Source organism: Garra rufa, unplaced genomic scaffold (assembly GCF_049309525.1).
Source record: "Garra rufa unplaced genomic scaffold, GarRuf1.0 hap1_unplaced_005, whole genome shotgun sequence".
In the NCBI taxonomy this organism is placed as follows: domain Eukaryota; kingdom Metazoa; phylum Chordata; class Actinopteri; order Cypriniformes; family Cyprinidae; genus Garra; species Garra rufa.
In genome coordinates this window covers 960,491-982,493 of record NW_027394280.1, presented here as the reverse complement: position 1 = coordinate 982,493, position 22,003 = coordinate 960,491, and the positions used below count along the sequence as shown (strand labels likewise).

The 22,003-nt window shown below is 38.6% G+C and overlaps 1 pseudogene; it reads right to left on the bottom strand.

Annotated features, from left to right (window-relative positions):
- Positions 1 to 11,763: 11,763 nt before the first annotated feature.
- On the bottom strand, positions 11,764 to 16,102 carry LOC141312752 (uncharacterized; annotated as a pseudogene).
- Between the last annotated feature and the right edge of the window lie 5,901 nt (positions 16,103 to 22,003).

The window sequence follows — 22,003 nt, the reverse complement described above, 5'->3', positions numbered from 1 at the left end:
TACGGCAGACAGCACAGTGTTCCCCATCTCCCGTCTGAGAAGGAGGTGCCTGCCTCTTTTGACGTTTGGCCTCCTGGGTTTGCCTCTTTTCCTCCTTCTTTTTTGCCATCTCTTCCTTGCACTTTCTTTTGTTTTCTTCCTTCTCTTTTCCTTCAGTTTCTTTTTCTACCAGTAGGTTGAAATACTCGTCGCTGGTGATGACACGGGCTGGCAAAGGAATGCGACGCCTCACCTTCTCCTTCCTCTCCAGGGCTGGACTCATGAGGACATTAGGCAGACTCTCGGGTATTACGCCTGCTGCCACCAGGTAATTTTTGGGAGCCACCCGGTTACAGGTGGGACAAGGTGTTTGAGTTGTGCTTAATCTGTCATCAGGTTGAGTGCTGGACGTGAAGGTGAGAGTGGCGTGAGCACTGGATGGTGTGGGTGAATGAGTGATGGATGTTGTGGTGGCAGAGCTGGTTGGTGTGGCAGATGGTGTGGCAGGAGCGATGGATGGTGTGTCTGACGGAGTGGTGGGATGCTGGATGGTGTGTCTGACGGAGTGGCGGGAGCGCTGGATGGTGTGGCATAATTTCCATCTGCAGATGGAAGCACTCTTTCCACCTAATAAAATAAAATGTATGTAAAACTCATTAACACACTTGGAAAGAAATGTAAGTAACTTAGAGGATGAATTGTCAAAATACCTGGGTTGTGTCCACAGCAGCCCTGGAGAGAGGAAAGATGCCAGCCTTGCGAAACCCAGCCTTAATGTTTTGGGCTGTGACTGCAGTGGGGTAGACATGTTTGAGGAGTGGTGACCCATCCTGGAAGCCATAGTGGAGAAAGCAGTCTTCAGTGGGTTGAAGACTGCAATGTCGAGGGGCTGCAGAATATGTGTTGTGTGGGAAGGTAGGCAGTGAATTTCAATTTGGTTTTCCCTGCAGAACATGATTAGGTCTTTTGAAATGTGTGTCTCGTGTTGGTCCATGATTAAAATTAGTGGTCTCTCCTCAGGAGCATATTTAATGAAATGGCTGAGCCATTTTAAAAAGAGCTCCGAGTCCATGTAACCCTTATCCTTGACACCATAGGGGGCGCTGAGGGTTGGTTAGGATGAGGGTTGTGGACATAGGATGAGGGTTGTGGACATATTTATTTTTTTTATAGTCCTGGAGAGTAGTGTGGGGAATGCTGTATTTTTTTGCAGTTGCCCTTAAACTTGCCCCTGCCTTCACTTCCTCAACTGCCTCATTTGATTTCTCCTTTGAATATTGTTTTTTCTTTCCTGATATCTTTCTTTTCATTTTGCTTTACTGACTTTCCTTTAAATTAACATTATTTGTGTCAATTGTGTGAAATTGTTTTTCAAATTGTTATATTATGAATTATGAAATTGTATGTCTTATATGAACTCTTATTAAATAACTTTTCTGAATAACCTATCATTGCTTCTGACTTTATGATAAATTAAATAACTGAAAAGTTGCCAATAAAATAATGTTACGTTACAATTCAGTTTTATTTCATGTTTAATTTGTTAAAGAATGACAATTTAAAATGTTAAAACATTAAATTCATGCCAACTTTTTTCTTTTTAAATTAACATGAATGCTAACTGGCAAACCGCGTCTGCTGACTGTCTCAGACGGAGAGTGGCACCAAGTGGTCATCGCCCACATTTGACGTTTAAATATTCCCATTTCAAAGCATTTATTTAACAAAAGGTTGTGATAACTTAAAATTCATTTTATAAAGACTGTAATACGGTGAGATCCATAAATTTAACGGAAATGCACATTTTTGCTGCTCTAGTTGTCTCCCCTCCCAAGTGCCAGTTTCACGTTTAGCTAGACCGGCATCCATTTTCAAGCGCAGTGGGTGGACCTAACAAACTTACTGAAATCTCTCTGGAACAAATGGTGGGAGTGTCTCTGTCATGATCGGGGGTGAAAGAGGGAGAAATGAAGATGACACAGATATATAGTTTATGTATGACCCGGAAGTATTTATTCAGCGATCGGCAGTAAAAGGTAATCTGTACGGAACATCGTTTGTGCACGGAACATGGATAGTCTACATTAGCTGCTGTGCTAATCAGCAGATACAATCAAACGCGAGTTCAACAACTCACCAATATCACCCAATTGTTGGTTTAGGAGACAGACCAGATAAATGTTATTATTTCATCATTTTTGGTGTCTTTGAAATCAAATTTGAACAAGTTAAACACCGTTAATCACTCGCTACTTTTCCGCTTCGACCGTTATTTTCAAATGATGCTCGCTACAGTTGCAGGCGCGCTACATTCGGATTTCTTAAAGGGGGCCGCATCAGGACTATACCGTATATAGATGTTCGTGTTTCTGTGAAGTCACATGTAATACATTTGAACTCATTTGAACATTATGAAATATCATATTTATTATCTTTGCCTTACTTTAATATTATGAATTACAATAAATACATATTATTTGTTTACATTTGTGTGTATTCATATAGGCTGTAATTGTGTGGGTTATATGCAATATAAAATACATAACTATGTTTTCGGGGTGAATAAAGACCTTACATGATGAGCCATTATGTTTTTATTAACTTAGAATTATCAGTTTATATCTACATACACCGTGGGTCTCCTCACATGGAAGCGCCGTTATGTTTCTACAGTAGCCCTAAACGGACAAACTGCTCTACAGATCGCGTTTCAGCACTGTTGTTCTAGAAAAAAAACACTGACACAATGATAAACAAGTAAAGTAATATACACAATAACAACGTTTTATTGAATTATCAAGTAAATCTAATTCCCTAATTTACATTTTAAAATAAACTTCATTATTCTTTGCTGTCTAAAACGACAACATCTTAAACCTGTGTCGGCCACTGTAGCTTCAGTAAAGGGAGGATTGAGCGGTGGACGGAGTCGTTGGTTGCAATTCAACCTCACCGCCAGATGCCGCAAAAAATCTACACACTGCACCTTTAAGTTACCTCAGTCAGGCATCGTATGGCTGTCACACTCCAACCATGCATGCATCCTGCAGCAGCCAGTTAGAATAATATTGCTTTGTTTTTTTTAAATTGAATAATGGTTTTCATTACCAGTATAATATCCATTGAAATATAAATATAAATAAAAAATTAAAATAAAAAACGATGTAATTTCATGTACTCTTGGGGGCCCCAAGCAGCCGCTTAGTTTGCTTACGCTTTGGGCTTATGCCTCTGTGTGGAGGTTTTTCAAACAGTTTGAAATTCAGGGTTTTCACTTCATATCATTCAGATCAGAAGTAACTAGTAACTAGCAACTTGTGTACTTTTTCCATTGGATGCTTTTTTACTCTTACTCAAGTAACTATTAAGTTTCTGGCGTGGTGTGGTGTATTGTGTTGTGTTTGGTGGGGGTGTGACACAGTCATTGACAAAAGAGGTGTAAGCTTGTATTCTCTCCAGTCAAATGAACAGTAATGGTTTATAGGAAACCCACCCTTCAGATAGTTGAAATAGTTGAATTAATCCCTGTTTACAACTGCTATAAACATATATAGTTGATGTATTTGTTAAAAAGCAAACACATGAGCAAATAAAATAATAAAGAGCATGCATTTCCTTAAAATTATGACTCATAATTATAAACTCACAGAACTGAAGCTAAACGATCCTTGTGTTGAAACTTTTTATAAACTGATCATGATTTTAGTGCTGTTACTATAATTTTTGGATTTTAGTGTGTGTTTAATAGTTATAATGGGGACTAAAACTTGCTGGAACAAACATATCAAAATAGGGGCAAAATTTTGGGGGGCTTTTAGTATGAATATGTTAGCCTTACATTTATCTATAAACTACCTGTCTCTCATTGTCCCTACCTTTGGTTTTCACAGCTGTCCTTGTGTTATCTTCTCTGTGTTTTTTTCTTTGCATCAGTTTCCATCTACCCACAAGGTATGTAATCAATCAGTGTTTGCCAGTTTGTGGATTATGTATTATTATCTGTATAATTGTATCTGTGTCTCACACAAAATTATACATTTTGTTGTTAATTTTTATTAATCTCTTACTAATCTAATTAAGATTGTATATGATTAGCTGGATTTGGGATAACCAACAAGTTTTGATCTTGATCTTTATTTATTTTTTATGTTTGGCTTAACACTTTCGTAATTCTTCTTTGCTCTTAACTTCCTCTGCCTTGTATGTACCATTCTTACTGTGTCTTTTTTTTTTTTTTTTCTCTTTATTTTTTATTCCAAAGACAAATGCTATTATTTGTACAGAGACTGTATTTTTTACATTCTTAAACCCTCCCCAACCAACCCCGAACATACTGCCTAATATTAATGATGACATTGATTAGAATATAACAAAGATGGATATGCAATAGTTGAATAAAAATGAAAAATAAAATAAATAAATAAATAAATAAGGATAATTACAAAAGGAAAAAGTTAAAATAAAATAAATGAATAAATACATGAATAGATCAATTAAACTGGATACCATAATCAGGAATATTACAATGTCAAGGAAGTACCTTTATGGCAGTAAAATATGATAATAAGGGTTGCCAGACATAAGAGAATTTATGGGAACCTCTGATTGAATATTTAATCTTTTCCAGATGTAGGTATAACATCAGATCTCGAAGCCATTGTGATACTTTAGGTGGATTTGTAGATTTCCAATGTAATAAAATTTGTCTGCGAGCCAATAAGGATGCAAAGGCAATGATATTTAGTTGTCTTTTAGTCAAATTTGATTCATCACCTGGAACACCAAATATTGCAAATTCTGCACATGGCTTCAGTGGTGCTTCACACACTTTGGAAAGTGTATCAGATATAGTTGACCAGTAAGCAGTAAGTGTGGGGCATGCCCAAAACATGTGAGTCAAGTCTGCTTCACCTGTATGACACCTAATACAGGTCTTGTCAAAAGCAGGATTAAAGGAGGCAATCCGTGTTCTGCTTAAGTGCATACGGTGCAATACCTTAAACTGTATTAAACTCAGTCGGGCACAAGTAGTACTACCGTTCACTCTATAGAGGGCATTCCTCCAAAATTCCTCTGAAAATTGCATACTGAGCTCTCTCTCCCACCTGCTTCTGATCTTGTCTGTTCTTGCACTTTTTAAAGACATTAGAATTGTATATATTCTTGAAACAAGACCTTGTAAATGGGAGGGTACTTCTAACAGAGAGTCCACAAGAGACTTTAAAGGGATGTTTGGAAATGATGAGCTTTGGGCAATAACGAAATGACGTATCTGAAAATAACGGAAAAGGTCAACTGAATTAAGAGTAAATTTGGAACGCAAATCATTAAAACTTGCAAAAATACCATCAATATAAAGATCACTGAACCGAGAAATTCCCTTATCTTGCCACTGTTTGAAAGCAGAGTCTAGTTTTGCTGGGAGGAAAGCATGATTATTGCATATTGGACTCTGAAACAAGAGTGCTTGTCTTAACTTCAAATGCTGACGTAGTTGAGTCCATATTTTAAGAGTGAAATGAACAATTGGATTGGATGTATATTTAACTATTTTAATAGGTAAGCTACATGTTACAAGAGCTTGTAAAGAGGTTGCTGTGCAAGATTTAGATTCTGTTTCAAGCCAATCAGTGCCCCCTGATGAGTGCATCCAGTAAATTATCTTTTGGACATTAGCCGCCCAATAATAGTATAAGAAGTTAGGAAGAGCTAAACCTCCATCAATTCTATTTTTCTGAAGAAACTCTTTACTAATTCTTGGGATTTTCCCATCCCAGATAAAATTGGAGATAAGTTTATCCAATGTATTGAAAAAAGCTTTAGATAGAAAGATAGGGAGGCACTGAAATAAATATAAGAATCTTGGAAGAACTGTCATCTTAACACAGTTCACTCTGCCAACCAAAGACAGGTGGAGAGGCCTCCATTTTTGAAAATCAGATTTGAGTTTAGTCAATAGAGAAGTGAAGTTATTTTCATATAGCCCTTTAAAGTTCTGAGTGATATTAATGCCTAGATATTTAAACTTAGATCTTGCCATGCAGAAGGGAAGCATGGAGTCAGGCATATGTCTGGTGAGTGAGTTAACAGGCATACATTCACTTTTGGAAATATTCAGCTTATAGCCAGAAAAGGTCCCAAAATTGTGCAAAACTTTGATAATGTCATCGATGCATGATAAAGGATCTGAAATGTAAAGAAGCAGGTCATCAGCATATAATGAGAGCTTATGCTCAACACCCCACCTAACTATGCCATGGAAAGAGGATATAGATTTTAATGCTAGTGATAATGGCTCAATTGCAATTGTAAACAAAAGAGGACTTAAAGGACACCCTTGCCGAGTGCCCCTTGTCAAAGGAAAAATTTTTGATCTCCATTTATTCGTAACTACTGAAGCAACTGGAGAAGTATAAAGCAGACGAACCCACTTTATAAATTCAGGGCCGAAACCAAACCTATCCATAGCAAAAAAAAAGGTAATCCCACTCCACCCGATCAAATGCCTTTTCGGCATCTAATGATGCTACAATTTCAGGGGTGTCTTGGGATGAGGGAGTGTAAAGAACATTTAAAAGGCGACGGATGTTAGAAAATATGTGCCGACCTTTTATAAAACCAGTCTGGTTGACTGAGATGATATTAACTAAAGGAGACTCTAATCGAATTGCCAATAATTTAGCTAAAATTTTGATATCCGCGTTTAACAGAGAAATTGGTCGATATGAGCTGCATTTTGTTGGATCTTTTTGGGGCTTCAGTAAAAGAGTAATCAGTGCTTCACTAAGGGACTTTGGCAAAGTTCCTTGAGATAAAGAATGTTCAAACATACTAAGAAGGAGTGGGGATAATTTAATTGAAAACTTCTTATAGAATTGGTCTTGCCGCTCTGCTTATAGGTCTTGCCGCTCTGCAGTGCTGATATGGCCTCAGATATTTCTTGCAACTGAAGGGGATGATCTAAGTCTTTTTTATGATCCAAAGAGATAGTGGGGACATTTATTTGATCAAAGAACTCTACCAGTTTAGATCGATCCTTAGATGTTTCTGATGTATAAAGGTTAGAATAAAAGTTCATAAAAATATTATTAATTGTAAGGGGATCAATTGTTAAGTCCCCTGCATCACTCTCAATTTCGGAAATATGTTGTGCTGATGACCTGGACTTAAGCTGATGGGCTAAGAAGCGGCTAGCCTTATCACCATGCTCATAAAAAAAACCTCGTGACCGAAGAATAAGCTGTTCTGCTTGATTTGATGAAATTAAATTATACTGAGTCTGAAGATCAATCCTTTCCTTATAGAGTTCTGGTGTAGGGGAGGTAGAGTATTGACTATCGATTTTGGATATTGCATCAATTAAATGATGCCTTTTCCTTTCCCTCTCTTTATTAATAAAAGCAGTATATGATATAATGTCTCCCCTAAGCACCACTTTTAGAGTCTCCCAAAGGAGAGAAGGGGAGACATGCTCTGTTGAATTAAATTCTAAAAAATTGTCAATTGAGGAAGACACATGTTTGCAAAATGATTCATCAGACAACAACGATGAATTCAATTGCCATGTATAACTTGTAAAATTAGATGGAAAGGAGAGATCTAGTAATAAGGGAGCATGATCCGACTCTACGATAGCAGAATACTCTACTCCCTTTACTGAGGGAAGGAGACTTCTGTCTATAAAAAAATAATCAATTCTAGAGTAGCAATGATGTACATGAGAAAAATAAGAAAAGGCCTTACTGTGAGGGTTGAAGAATCGCCAGGGGTCTACGCAACCTGTCTGGCTCAAAAATGCTGAAATATCGCATGCCATTTTAGAAGGAGCTTGTGGTTTTGGATTTGAGCGATCCAAATTTGGGTTCATTACACAGTTAAAGTCACCGCCTAAAATCAGATAATATGAATTAAAGCTAGGTAAAGACGCAATCAGTTTTCGTATAAAATTTTTATCATCCCAATTGGGGCCATAAATGTTCACCAGCAAGACCTGGGTTTGAAACAGCCTACCTGACACCATAATATAACGACCCTGAGGATCAGCAATAACATTAGAAGCAGAAAACTGAATTTTTTTATGTATTAATATTGCCGTTCCTCTTGCCTTTGCATTAAATTTAGAATGGTAAATGTGCCCAACCCATGGTTTCTTCAATCTAAGATGGTCTGAATTAAGTAAATGTGTCTCTTGAAGGAAGATTATATCGGAATTAAGACGTTTAAGATGAGAGAAAATTCTAGACCTCTTTATAGGACCATTAAGACCTTTAACATTCCATGATGTAAACCTAACGAATGACTTTCCTGTCATTCCTCTGCTTGATACATCAGACATAGTATAGAAGGATGAACACTGCACCTGTGGCATAGATAAACCTGGTATCCAGCTGAGTTTCTCAATATCTCTGGCAATGAATGAAAACAGCCCAAAAACAAATTGGGTATCCATAAGAAAATAAAAAATATATTAAAAAACAAACAAAAATAAAAATAATAAAAATAAAAGTAAAAAAATTTAGTCATTGAGGCAGTAAACCACGCCATGAACATTACAACACCCATTCCTATGTTTACCTCCCCAACTGAGGTAAGCTGCAGGACTCCACTAACCCTGTTGCACTCCCAGCTACCCATTAACTACTCAACTGTTGAGCTCCCGACACCCTATCTCTTATACATCACAGCAATTTGTAAATACTGCATTCAGACAGGCAATCAGCAAAACAGAATAGAATAATAACAATAAGAATAATAAAAATAAAATCTGGAGGGTTAATTATGGTCCATCTTCCAGTGCTTTATTACAGTACCTTTCCAAGGACGTAAGTCGTCATGACGACTAGTCCATCCGCTGGTATTTTAACAGTACCCTCTCAAACAAAAATGTGAACCGTCGCGGTAGAAGAAGAGAGAAAATACAAAATAAGAACAGTTCTTGTAGTGAATGTGTGTACACCTTTAAATTTGTTGTTCAGAAACAGTTTGAGTTTACCGGGAATTACTCCCTGCAGCAGCGGTCACGTTGATCCGACGTTCAAAGAAGGCTTCGGCTTCGGGTGCTGACTCGAAGGTGAGGGTCTCCCCATCGTGAGTAAATCGCAAGCGGGCAGGATAGAGGAATCTGAAACGAATCCCTTTTTGATAGAGCATCGTTTTGATGTTCTTGAAGGTAGCGCGCTTCTTGGAGAGTGCCGCACTTAGGTCAGGATAGAATCTGAGAGTTTTCCCTCGATACTGCAGTTCGTGTTGCCTGGCCCAGCGCAGAGCTCGTTCCTTCTCCTGGTATCGATGAAAACAAACGATAATGGGTCTTGGAGGTTGACCATCCCTGGGTTTAGTCGCCAATGCACGATGCGCTCTTTCCAGCTCTGGCGGTTTCTCAAACACCTGAACCCCCATGACGTCTTTCAGCAGATCCGAAGTGAACTTGACCATGTCCGTTCCAATTTCGCTGTCTTCGGGAACATTTATGATCCGGAGGTTCGCCCTACGTGAACGATTTTCGAGGTCGTCCAGACGGTCTAACAGTGATTCGTTGGTAGCTTTTAACGCAGCAATGTCTGCCTCCGCTTTACTGAGAGCTTCGAAGTTTTCCCCGGCCGTTGTTTCCACGGTTGCGAGACGTTTACCAAACGCATCCACAGTCTCTTGAAACGACTCTATGGAAAGCTGAATTGGTGCAAGGGAAGTCTTGATTAGCGCACTCATATCTTCTTTAAGATGTTCGCGTTGTTTTTCCAGCTCCGTAGTCAGCATACTTAATGAGAATTCCTGGTTAGCCTCTGAAGCAGCCGTCGCCATTTTAGCTAGCTTGCTACTTATCGAAGTTCCCTTTGGATCTTGATCAGCTGTTTTCGTTTTATAATGAGGCATTTTTGACGCCAAACCTGTATTACCGTCCACTACTGCTTGCCTGATCTGTTATGAGTAACAATTACTATTGTTTAAGTTTAAGTTGTCGGGAGACTCACGCGCACGCGTCCGCTCTCTACATTGCTCAAACCGGAAGTCCCTTCTTACTGTGTCTGACAATGTGCAAAAAACAAAAAAAAAAAAAAAACAGAATGTTAGTGTCTTGTTGTTGATTTTTGACTTGTGACTTTATCTCTGCAAAAAAATAAAAAAATAACAAAACAACAACAGAGAGTGATCATAAAATCTACGTTCCTATCCCTGTCAAGGAGGCTGCAGGTCTGGCTTAATTCTTGATTTGTGAAGCTGTGGAGCTTCAGCACCACGGACAGCAGCCGATCCAGAGCTCAGAGCAGCAGTGGATGTGACCACTACCAAAGCAACAACAGACATCACTGCATTACAGTCAAACTTAGCTACTAAAAGTTTTTACATCAGTGTATTAAATTCTAAAAAGTATTAGCAATATCGGAGTAAATAACAAGGCTTCTAGGCAGTTCTGACATGTCTTCAATGTTGAAAATTTCCTATGACATTCCTGAATCAGTAAATACATTACAAAAACATTGTCCAGTTGTCAGGTGTTCAAGTGAAACGTTGTTGTATAGGGGTGATCTATACATATAATTCATATAATTATTTACAGGTACAACACAGGTCAGACTAGTGAAGCACGTCAACTTGGTCCTGCTGCTGACCAGACAGGGTCCGCTGTGAGCCATCTAGCTGAAGATCCTGAATCTCATGAAATGAACTGCCAGCAAACTATTTCTTCACTTCAATGATAATACAGCAAGGCCAGCCAGTGACACTGACAGGCTCTACAAAAGTCTTGCCCTTTTTAAATCACCTCTTGTCCAAATTCCATGAACCGTATCAGCATAACACTGATGCAAAACTTTGCAACAATGCATCAATAGGCGTGGGCACCTCACTTTCAGGGTGTACAATGCTCAAAAACCCAGCAAATATGAAATAAAATCCTACATATTGTGTGATTCTAAAACACGGTACTGTCGAAAATGCTGGCAGTTTCTGGCAACTTGAAAAAAAATGCTGCCAGGGAAAGAGTTAAAATACTTTTGAAATGTCTTTTGTTTCATCAATCTTATCAGTTCCTTAGAAATCTTTGCACTAATGCTGTGCACTAATGTAGGTTATGCAACTGAAAGTACATCAAGGTGAATTTAAGTAAACTGCAAAAACTATTTGTTAGTAATAGATACAATGAAAAAGTAGTACTTTTTAAGAGATTCAAGATAAAATTGAATCCCATTAAATCATGTAGAAATGATCCTACAGGAAATTTATGTCTTGTCCTATTAGACAATTCCTAATGGAATTCAAGGAGCGCTTCCAAAATATGATAGAAATTCTAATTAGAATCCTTTATGGGGTTTTTTCACAAGGGAGTATTTTGCAGATTCTGAAAAGGAAATGTAAACTGTTGACTTTAACTGTAGTTCCTCACAAATAGTTGTTGTGAATTAGCTCAAGAGGGAAATGTATATAAATAATTAATTTATGACTAATTATGATAACAATTATTTATATCAGCTGTCAGTATTAACTGTAGCAGAATTAAATATCACCATCGACTAAGCTGTTCGTCCAGCGAACATTCAGGTTAATTTCACAGTAACTCTAAGCAATGATATTTTCTTGGCCACAAAAAAATAATATTCTTACGGTATTAATGCATTAGAGCATGTAGCTTGATCAGAATCGTAAAGGGACATTAATTTACAAGGCAGAATCAGAGACTCGTTTGTGCACAAGAGTTTTATTAAGAAAGGACTAACACATGACTAATCTAAACAACAAACATACAATCGCTCATACATGGAGGAAGGGCAAGTCAGATTGGATAAATGGAGCCATTAGAGAAACAAGAAAAATGAGGCTATGAAAAAAAGTCAGTTAACCACCTGAATGAAACCATCAGTGCCATTTTACAACAGGGTTTACAAATTAAAACTTTTTAAACAAATTAAACAAATATGTTTTTTTAGTTAAATGTATGATACTTGCATTGCCTTGGTCATTAACGAGTGTCACCCAGTCTTTTCTGGGTTTAAGGAGCAATGAATTCCAAAGATGTCCTGACTCTGTCGTGATTGGGAGTTTTTCTTTCTTTTTTTTAATAAGTGGATCAGTCTATTTGTGCTGATAACATCACTTCCACTTTGTTTTGTTTTTTTGTTTTTCCTTTAAATTCCTTTAAACAGGTGCTGTGAGCACCTGTTTTTACACCAATGTGAATGCTTGTGTGTGCACCAGTGTATGTGAGCGCACTTGTGTTCATAAGGTTCCTCCATGTAAATGTTTAATAGGGTGTGGGGAACCATAGCCCCGTCCTGCAAGGCATGAAGCAGACATGGAGGAGACCCGGGCCCCAAACATCCGGAGGCCCCCCAGGGCATGGGATTTTCCTCATCTTCCTAGGAGTTTAAGGCCTCCCAGGCACAGAAGCATCGGCTCTGGGACTTATCAACCAGAAGATGTCAAGGTGATGAGACAAGGCACTAAAAGAACTGAGAAAAGCCTGGAGAACTGAGCCTTTATCTCCTATGGGGGTCACAGTCAGGAGATAAAGTTAAGTGGGAGGCCAGGGTAATTGATAATTGGGAGGCTAGAGAGCCAATGGTGACTTTTGCTTTTGGAGGGAAAGTTTACGACTCTTTGTAAGCATGGTATTTGCATATGTACTGGGATTGGTTGTTCATGTAAAAACTACTAAAGATCTTTCAGATCATCAACAAATTCAACGAGACCAAACATTTTGTGTGGTTATACTACATAGTGATTTATTATAACACATGCATTAAAACATTACGCAATACAAAATAAATTACAGTAATAACACACAATGATCTAAAGATATGTGTGTTTGTTCACAGAAAGGTTTTTCTAAGAATTAATGAAAGCAGTCAGTTCCTACGGCAGTATGTGTCCTTTTTTTAGAGTATTAGTTGGGGAAAATTCTCTCTGCATACTTTTGAGTGGTAAAGATTATGGCAGAGGAGTCCTGGATGCCATAGTAAGACCATTTGTAGACATCATGGTAGCCAGTGTTGTGGATTGGGTGAAGGGGGTGTGTGTTCATTTGTTAATCTAATGAAAAATTGATTATTTGGTGGATCTAATGAACTGTGCGTCTGATTGGTCCAGACCCTACATTGTTTTTTCCGAGCAACACAAAGGCAACAAAGAATGTCGGTTTGAAGAGTAATTTACGACAGAATCAGATGCGGCTCAACCAATCAGAATCAAGGACCTAAACTGTTTTATACATTTTGGTTGAAATTCTTTCCGCACTGAGGGAATCTGTCAGCCTTCACTTTTGTGAATTTTAATGTGCCTGTTAAGATTTTCTTTTAGAGTGAAACTCTTTCCACATTGTTGGCAGATAAAAAGGCTCTCTCTATTGTGGATCTTTGTCAAGGTTTCCTTGTTGACTGAAACTGTTTCCACATTGACTGCATGTGTAAGGCTTCTCTCCAGTGTGAATTCTCAGGTGGTCTCTAAGGTTTCCAGGATTAATGAAACTTCTTCCACACTAACGGCACGTGAAAGACTTCTCTCTTGTGTGAATTTTCATGTGACTTTCAAGGTTTCCTTTGTGACTGAAACTCTTTCCACAATGTTGGCAGATGAAAGGCTTCTCTCCAGTGTGAACTTTCATGTGGACTTTAAGGTTTCCTTTGTGACTGAAACTCTTTCCACACTGTTGACAGATGAAACGCTTCTCTCCAGTGTGAATTTTCTTGTGGACTTTAAATTCTCCTTGTTCATTGAAACTCTTTCCACACTGTTGGCAGATGAAAGGCTTCTCTCTTGTGTGAATTTTAATGTGCTTTTTAAGGTTTCCTTTGTGACTGAAACTCTTTCCACAATGTTGGCAGATGAAAGGCTTCTCTCTTGTGTGAATTTTAATGTGATCTTTAAGGTTTCCTTTGTGACTGAAACTCTTTCCACACTGTTGGCAGATGAAAGATTTCTCTCCTGTGTGAATTCTCATGTGGACTTTAAGGTTTGAATTTTGAATGAAACTCTTTCCACACTGTTGGCAGATGAAAGGCTTCTCTCCTGTGTGAATTCTCATGTGGACTTTAAGGTTTCTATTTTCACTGAAACTCTTTCCACACTGTTGGCAGATGAAACGCCTCTCTCCGGTGTGAATTTTCATGTGGTCTTTAAGGGGTCCTTTTCGAGTGAAACTCTTTCCACACTGTTGGCAGATGAAACGCCTCTCTCCGGTGTGAATTTTCTTGTGGACTTTAAATTCTCCTTGTTCATTGAAACTCTTTCCACACTGAAAGCAAGTGAAAAAACTCCTAGTTCTTGTCTTTTGAGCTCTTTTTTGTGTAGAAGTATTTTCTGACTCTAAGGAACAAAATGATTTTTTTCCAGTAATGAAAACATGAAGATTTTCAAACTGATCTTTCTCTTCAGTTTCATTCAGTGCTGTTGGGCCTAAGGTGGAAAAACAAAGAAATAAAAGTTAACCCCAGTTTAATGCCACAGAGCAGGTAACACCAATCATGTAGATTTGTAATGCATGTATGCTAGATCTCATATCATGGTGTCCAAACCTGAGCATAGTCTGGTGTCCTATAGCAGGGGTCCCCAACCTTTTATGTACCATGGACCGGTTTGATTCCCGTTTTTTTTTTTTCACGGACCGGTGGCGGGGGGGTGGGGGGGGATGTCATAACAAATTAATTCATTGTAGCCTGCCCTACCGTTTCACCAGTGCTTAATTTGAGCTGGATTTTTAAAGATCCGGCATTAACACGTGACAGTGCGTGCTTTTATAGGAGACAGAGCAAGCGCGGGTTTATGTAGGAGATGTAATTGGAGGATGTGTTTTGGTCTACAAAAAGTGAAACTAAAAATAGCAGGCGTTGAGTTCACGTACCTCTGTAATTCGGCACAAATCCAAGTGTTTCCATATTCCCAGTGTATTTGAATACTAAACTGTTATTTATAATGTAAACTAGGCTTTGTATTGTACGTTCGTATTTCGATGGGAAAAAAAAATTCTCTTTTTTTGTTCCAAACTCTGTTCGTTATGGTAAAACCATGAAAAAGGCATATTTGGTGTAGTTTATTTAATCTAATTTGATTAAAATTATTTAGGTTTTTTTCTGCTGTTTTTGTATGCCTTATTTATTCATGTAAACGAACTAGTTCATGTAATTCGTTTGGAGTTCACTGTAATTTGTATTGTGATCGCTAACAACTTCCTTGTTATTTTTTCCTAATAATAATAATAATAATAATAATAATAATGCTAAAATAAGTAAAGATGCAGAAATTGAAAGCATTTCATTTGGCTATATAGTGTGATTAATTGTGTGTTTTTCACGAGCGGGCCATCGGCGATGGACGATGGCATCGTCTATCGACCCAACCCTGTTGTGTATGGCTGTATGCATGCATTACTTGAAAAGAACAAGCTCCAGTTATGTATGAACAGTGAAGGTAACGAACTCTTAAACATGTGAAAAACGTGAACTTGAAGAAGTGAAAATTGAACAATATGAACTACGAACTATAAACATTGAACAACTTGAAGCTATCTTTCAAGTGTGAACAGGCTTAACAAAATATGGGAACTAAATATGGGAACTAAACGAATATTATCAGTGGGAGCCCTGTGCTTGTTTCCCTGCAACAAGAAGGTTCCATCTGGGTTGATGGAAGACAGTGACACCCTCAGTGTGTTTGAAATGTCCAGTCTATTGCGCAATTTTGTCTTAGTTGCAGTCATTGCCGAAAACCCGGACTCGCATAGGTACGTGGTGGGAAATGGTAGCAACGTTTTCAGCGCTTTTACGGCTATCTCGGGATATTCTGCTTTGGTTTTGATCCAAAAACCCGCCAGAGAGGTTTGTTCATACACACTCTTAAGACCACCGTCATTTGCAATTTCAATCAATTGATCTTCCTCCTGCGCTGACAAGTTAGGACTATTCGGGATATTGACAAATGGGTTACGGACCCACTCACTCGTTTGCCGTGGATCTTTGGAGGAAGGAAAGTAACGCTCAAACTCATTTGAAAGTGCAACAAGGTGATCGTGCACCAGCTGCGAGAGAAAGGGCCCTGCCGAAGTCTCTCCCAAAATCCCCACTACTGTTTGGAACATATCAAATACACCCGTCCACTCGTCGTCCCCACAAATCAAGCTTGGCTTTAAATGCATCTGCCAGTTTAAAGACAGTCGTCATTCTCCCCTGGAGTGACAGGTTGAAGTCATTTAGCAATCCGAATGTCACACAGGTAAGCGAGTTTTGACACCCAGTCCTCATCACTAAAATGTGCAGCCAACGGTGACTTTTTTTCTGTAAGAAATCTCTGCAGTGGCTCTCGCAACTCAAACACTCTGGCCAGTGACCTGTCCCTTGACAACCATCTGACCTCTGAGTGTAAGAGAAGGCGTTTGTGCTCTGCATCCATTTCTTCACAGAGCTGCTCAAATAAGCGAGAGTTGAGTGCGTGTGCTTTAATGTGGTTGATTATTTTAACTACATCATTTAATACCCCATTCAACTCCGGCGACAATTTTCGGCTAGCCAGCATTTCCCTGTGAATGACACACTGTGTGGGCTCGCAGTCAGGTGCAACCTCTCTAACGCTTGCAGTGAAACCGGACAGCCATCCGGTCATGGCTCCAGCCCCATCAGTGCATACGCCAATACAAAAAGACCAGTCTAATTTTCCAGACACATAACCATCCAAAGCACGGAATAGTTCTGCAGCTGTGGTGTTCGTTGGAAGTGACAGCACACACAACAAATCCTCCTGAACATCCTCCTCAAATATGTACCGGACGAACACCAGCAGCATTGCCTTATTTCAACATCAGTTGACTCATCAACTTGGATAGCGTACCATGGTGACCCATTCACCCTCTCTAACAACTGTGCCTCAATATCCTCTGATATATCATCAATTCGTCTATGGACAGTGCTTGCAGAAAGCGGTACCTGAGCTATTTTTTTAGCCGCAGCCTCCCCATGTAGTTCATTGCACATGTCTTTATCAGCAGGCAGAATTTACTCTTCCCCAATAGTAATAGGGTTTCTTAGCTTTAGCAATCCGACTAGCCACTAAGTATGAGGCTTTTAGCGCAGCCACGTTCACCGATGTGGTTGCTTTAAGCACTAGTTTTTGCCCTTCTTGCTCGCGTTTCTTACGCTCAAAGAACTCAAGGGGTTTGTCTTTAAGTGTAGGATGCTTGGACTCTAGATGTCGAATTAGCTTTGATGGTTTCATTGCTTCATTTGACAACTTATCGCCACATACCACAAATAAAGGACTTGGTGCATGCGAGTCACCGGTCTTTGCGAACCCATATTTTAAATTGGGATTGGGACCCGCCGGAACACAAATCTCGCGGGAGCGGGCGGTTTGAACTTTGCTGCGGGCGGGAATGGGCGGCAAAAAAAAAAAAAAACACTGCGGGATCGGGAGGTAGCCTAGCGACATGAATACAGAATACCTGTGACATCTGGCTTTGGTTAATAATTGCAAAACTGCTGTTTTCATGTAGTTTATCATTGTATTTTTTTTGCAAAGCAGTCTATTTTTATGTGCCGTGTGATGGTGCAACGTTTTTGATAAAAACAAAATTATATTCAAATGTATTGTGTGTTTTGTCTTTCTGTGTTCTCATAGCTGCTTTCAGACTTTCTGCACATTTACACCAGGACCAATCAAGCCTACGGAATACTTCAATAGCCAAAATCAAAGTAGGCTACTTGAAGTCTAACACCGTGTCTATACCGGACAAATGACATTAGAACCTTATGCTGTCTAGACTGGATGCGGCGCAATACGGCAAATCAAATAAGCCCTGCGCAGCGCTGAAGCCAATATGTAAAGTGTAAAGGCGGGACAGACAGACAGACGTAAGGGGAAAAAAAAGACCTCGCAAAATGCAAACATGCGTGCAATCAAACAACTGCATATATGCTTATGGCATGTAAAAACGTGACATTATTGCGAATTAAATTGAGTTTATTTAGTTTGCATGCATTTTCTTTTTTTAAACTCATGTTGTAGGCTACGGCCCGGTTACCGGGCCGCGGCCCGGTGGTTGGGGACCGCTGTCCTATAGAGTTTAAGCTGGCTGCTATACAATTTATTCAATCTAATAATAGTTTAGGAAACGAAGATAAAGACTGATCTCAATTATGATGTACCATTTTTACGATATAAGAAAGGCAAGGAAAATGGACAAACTCCCCACTCCACCATCAGATGAACAATTCATCACACAATAATTCTTTCTGAGGTTTTATTAAGGGGAAATGATGTTAGCCAATCATAAAAATTAGCTGTTACAACGAGTCCCAACCACGTTCCTGGAGGCCCCTAAACACTGCATGTTTTACATGTTTCTCCAATTAAGTGATTAATTAACTGGTTCAGGTGTGTTTGATCTGGGTCAGAGCTAAACTTTGAAGGATGGTAAATCTTTAGGAACAGGGTTGGGCACCCCTGCACCAAGACCTAAAATGGGTGACAAATGGTCAGACAAAGGAGAGATGCAAAATATGCAGTGTTGGGGCCTCAAAGAACGTGGTTGGGAACCACTGGTATGTTACAATGACCTTTTAAATGGAAAATGCCCAAAAACGTACTGTAAAAAAACACACATAACATATCCTTTAAAAGAGAACAGGATATTTTTACACCAATTGAAAGTGAAGTGAGATGTGAAGTATGGTGAATTTGTGCTCTGCATTAAATCCATCCAAGTGTGCGCACACACCCGCGCACGAACCTGGAGCACTGGGCAACTCATGCAGTTAAACTAACCTGGTTCAAGGAAGGTTAATGTGTCTAATCTGAGTCCTCTAACTCTGACCAACTGGAATGCATTGATATTTCTTACCACTGACTCTCTCCCACACAATTATTTAACTTTATTATCACTTTAAACATAAAAGTAGATAGAAAATGCAACTCAAATAATAAATAAAATGAATAAAAACCATTGACTACAGACAACTGTATTTAATGTTTTGTGCCCAAGATTTAATGATGTTACAGTTTTTTTTTACAGATGCTAGGACACATTTCTCAATACTTAGGTCACTTTTGCAAAACTCTTCACACAATTCTCCTAACCGACTTTCAGCTTGGCAAAGCAGCTCATTTCACATTCAAAATGCACTACAACTACCAAAACACTTTATTCAGGTCTCAGATAAACTCATTCTTCCAGAACACCAGCAAAGGTTGACAGCCGACAAACACACTTTGTCACCCACAAAACAAATCCTAAAAATCACTAACAACATGTAGCATTACACAGTGTTTTCTTGTGTAAAACAAGGACACATCTCTGTTTATAACTGCAATATATGTTGCTGGAATGAATCAGACATGATGCAGAATTCGTCAATATTTTTATGCTGTTTATTTATTTTTATTAAGTAATTCCAAAATACAAGAATTTGTACACACCATCCACTGATACAGATACAATAGTAATGCTAATCTACTCGCATTTTTAGATTTGAATATGTTTCAATAAAATATTGCTGTTGAATTTTGCTGTCTTATTCAGTTTTGCATTATGTTATTGTTTTGAACATAAGTTTAACAGTTTTGAAAACAGTATACAAGCATGTGCAAAATGTCCTGTACGTACAAAGATTTTTGGCAGCTGTTGTGTCTGAGTGAGAAAAGAATTAATGAAATTTGAGAGATGTAGTCACTGAATGCATTTTGTGCCAAAACAATGATAATTGATCCTCAGTTTAGCCCACATAGACTTCTGTTGTGCTCACTGTGTGAAGAGTTTTTAAAAAGTGACCTAAGTATTGAGAAATGTGTCCTAGCATCTGTAAAAAACTGCAATGATAATGATATTAAAACATTACAAATCTTTAAGACACTAAATAAAAAATGAAATCAGCCTACATTTTAACCGGAAATACATTTACTCATTTGAGCTAGTAATTATTAGTCAGCTTACTTTTTTGTTTTCATTTACTGCTATTATAAAAATACACTTACATTAAGGATTATAATTGTACATGTGTCACATTTAATGTCCGCCAACAAATATTTTAGCAAAATGTCTACTTTTCCCAGAATTATTGAGCTAATACTATATTGTGCTCAGTCTGTTTAGCGTGCAGCAGCACTCGTTTACTTGTGTAAACTTTGTCCTCTCCTGACTAGAGATGCTCCGATCAGCATTTTTGGGGCCGATCACGGATTACCGATCACCAAGATCACGATCTGCCGATTGCCGATCACTGCCAATCACAGAATAGCAGGGGAATGGGAATCTTTTTATCTATAATCTAGCAGAGATTGCACCATTTGTAGAAATGAAACTAACTCTAAATTAACTATATTGGGAAAAAATAACTGTAGAAATAGGCTACAGTCAAGATCTTGAAGAAACACCAAGTTAGGGTTGTAGACGATAGTACAGTGCATCGATGATAGTTAGAGATATCGCCAGTTGCTGATGGCTTTGACGATAGCAAGACTCAAAAGGGAGTCTTTTCTGCTCAAAAAGGCATCTAACTTTAGCGATGCAGTGCAGAGAGTCGGTTCTCGGATGCTTCAGAAACTTGCCGTGGTATAAACACATGCATAGAGTGGCCACATGCAAGAGATTTTATTCAGCATACAGTGTAGATAGATAAACTGATTATAACTGGAGTGTTTTTTAAAGTGCTCCTCGCACTAGACTAGGCTACACTAGTTAATGATGAAGTTTTTTGATAATGTAAATGTTCTTTGCTTGTTATTTGTAGCTGCTTTTTAAGATGATGTAAGGATTATATTATCCAGCATTGCACAGTCATTAGGATAAAGGTAGTAAAATGTGGTTTAGGCTGAATTAAACACGATATATCCGAATCCGTCTGTATATAGGAAACAAACATTCACCTCAGTAACATCTATATGCATTCATTAGAATTACGATGCATTCATTCTGTATGAACTGAACTACAACATGAACTGATGACAACAATCAGACATACAGCGGTAACATTATTGCAATATGACGGGTATAGAAAGATACATTCATTTACATTCAAGCGTGCACAATTACCACTCACTGAAGATGGCAGAGAATGAAACCAAAAGTAAACTTAAACTTCTCTGCCAAAACTACAGTCAGCGCTCTGTCCACGCACAACTTAGTCACATTCCCAATAATAAGACTACCCTTACAAAACGAATAAGGAATTTAGTACTCATGTTGCCACTGGTAAGCTCCGCTCTACTGTTGTTTAGCTGTGCGGCGTGAAAAAGTCGCGCGAGTAATTTACGTCAAATGAACGGCTTTTTTGATCAGCGCTTTTGGGGTTCACCGATCAAGCTATTTTTAGCCAATATCGGCTGATCATGATCGGTGGCCGATCGATCGGAGCATCACTACTCCTGACAGTAAACTTCATATGTTTGCATGACTTTCTAACATTTACAGATGAAGAATATGCCCTGAGGAAAACACAACATCTCAAATGTATTAAACAATATGTATTAAACCGACATTAAGGACTGCTTAAAAACAAGCGTGCACATCAAATTGCCTTCACTCACTGAACCAGGATCACATTAGTGAGATTGTATGATCTTAAATGGTCATTTAGGGAACCACTTTAACCCAGATTGATTTGTTATTTTATCTCAAGTCAGGTTTTGGACTTTAATCCCAGCTTTTCTTAGAGCTTGACATAACATGATATAAATTGAGTTAAGGTTAGGAGACACTGCCAACTAAACCATAAGGGTTGCAGGACGGCTTCTCTCCAGGACCGGAGTTCGTTCTCCTGCTCTAGAGTGAAGCTCAAAGACAGGAGCAGCCTAACAAGGAGGAAAAAAAGCCTAAGAACCTGATATGACTGCGCACAGAGCTCACAGAGAAGAGACCTTAGCTCTCAAATCAAGAGAACAATGCTCCATCCGAGACTGGTAGCTTTATCAGGCATTACATGCAGACAAAATGAAAATGACATTGAAAATTTGAAAGCTGCAGATTCATTCACTGATGAAACACAGCTGTTTCTTGGAGACTCACACCAGTTCTGTTGTGGATTTTGTTGGATCTATTATTTCTTTGTTG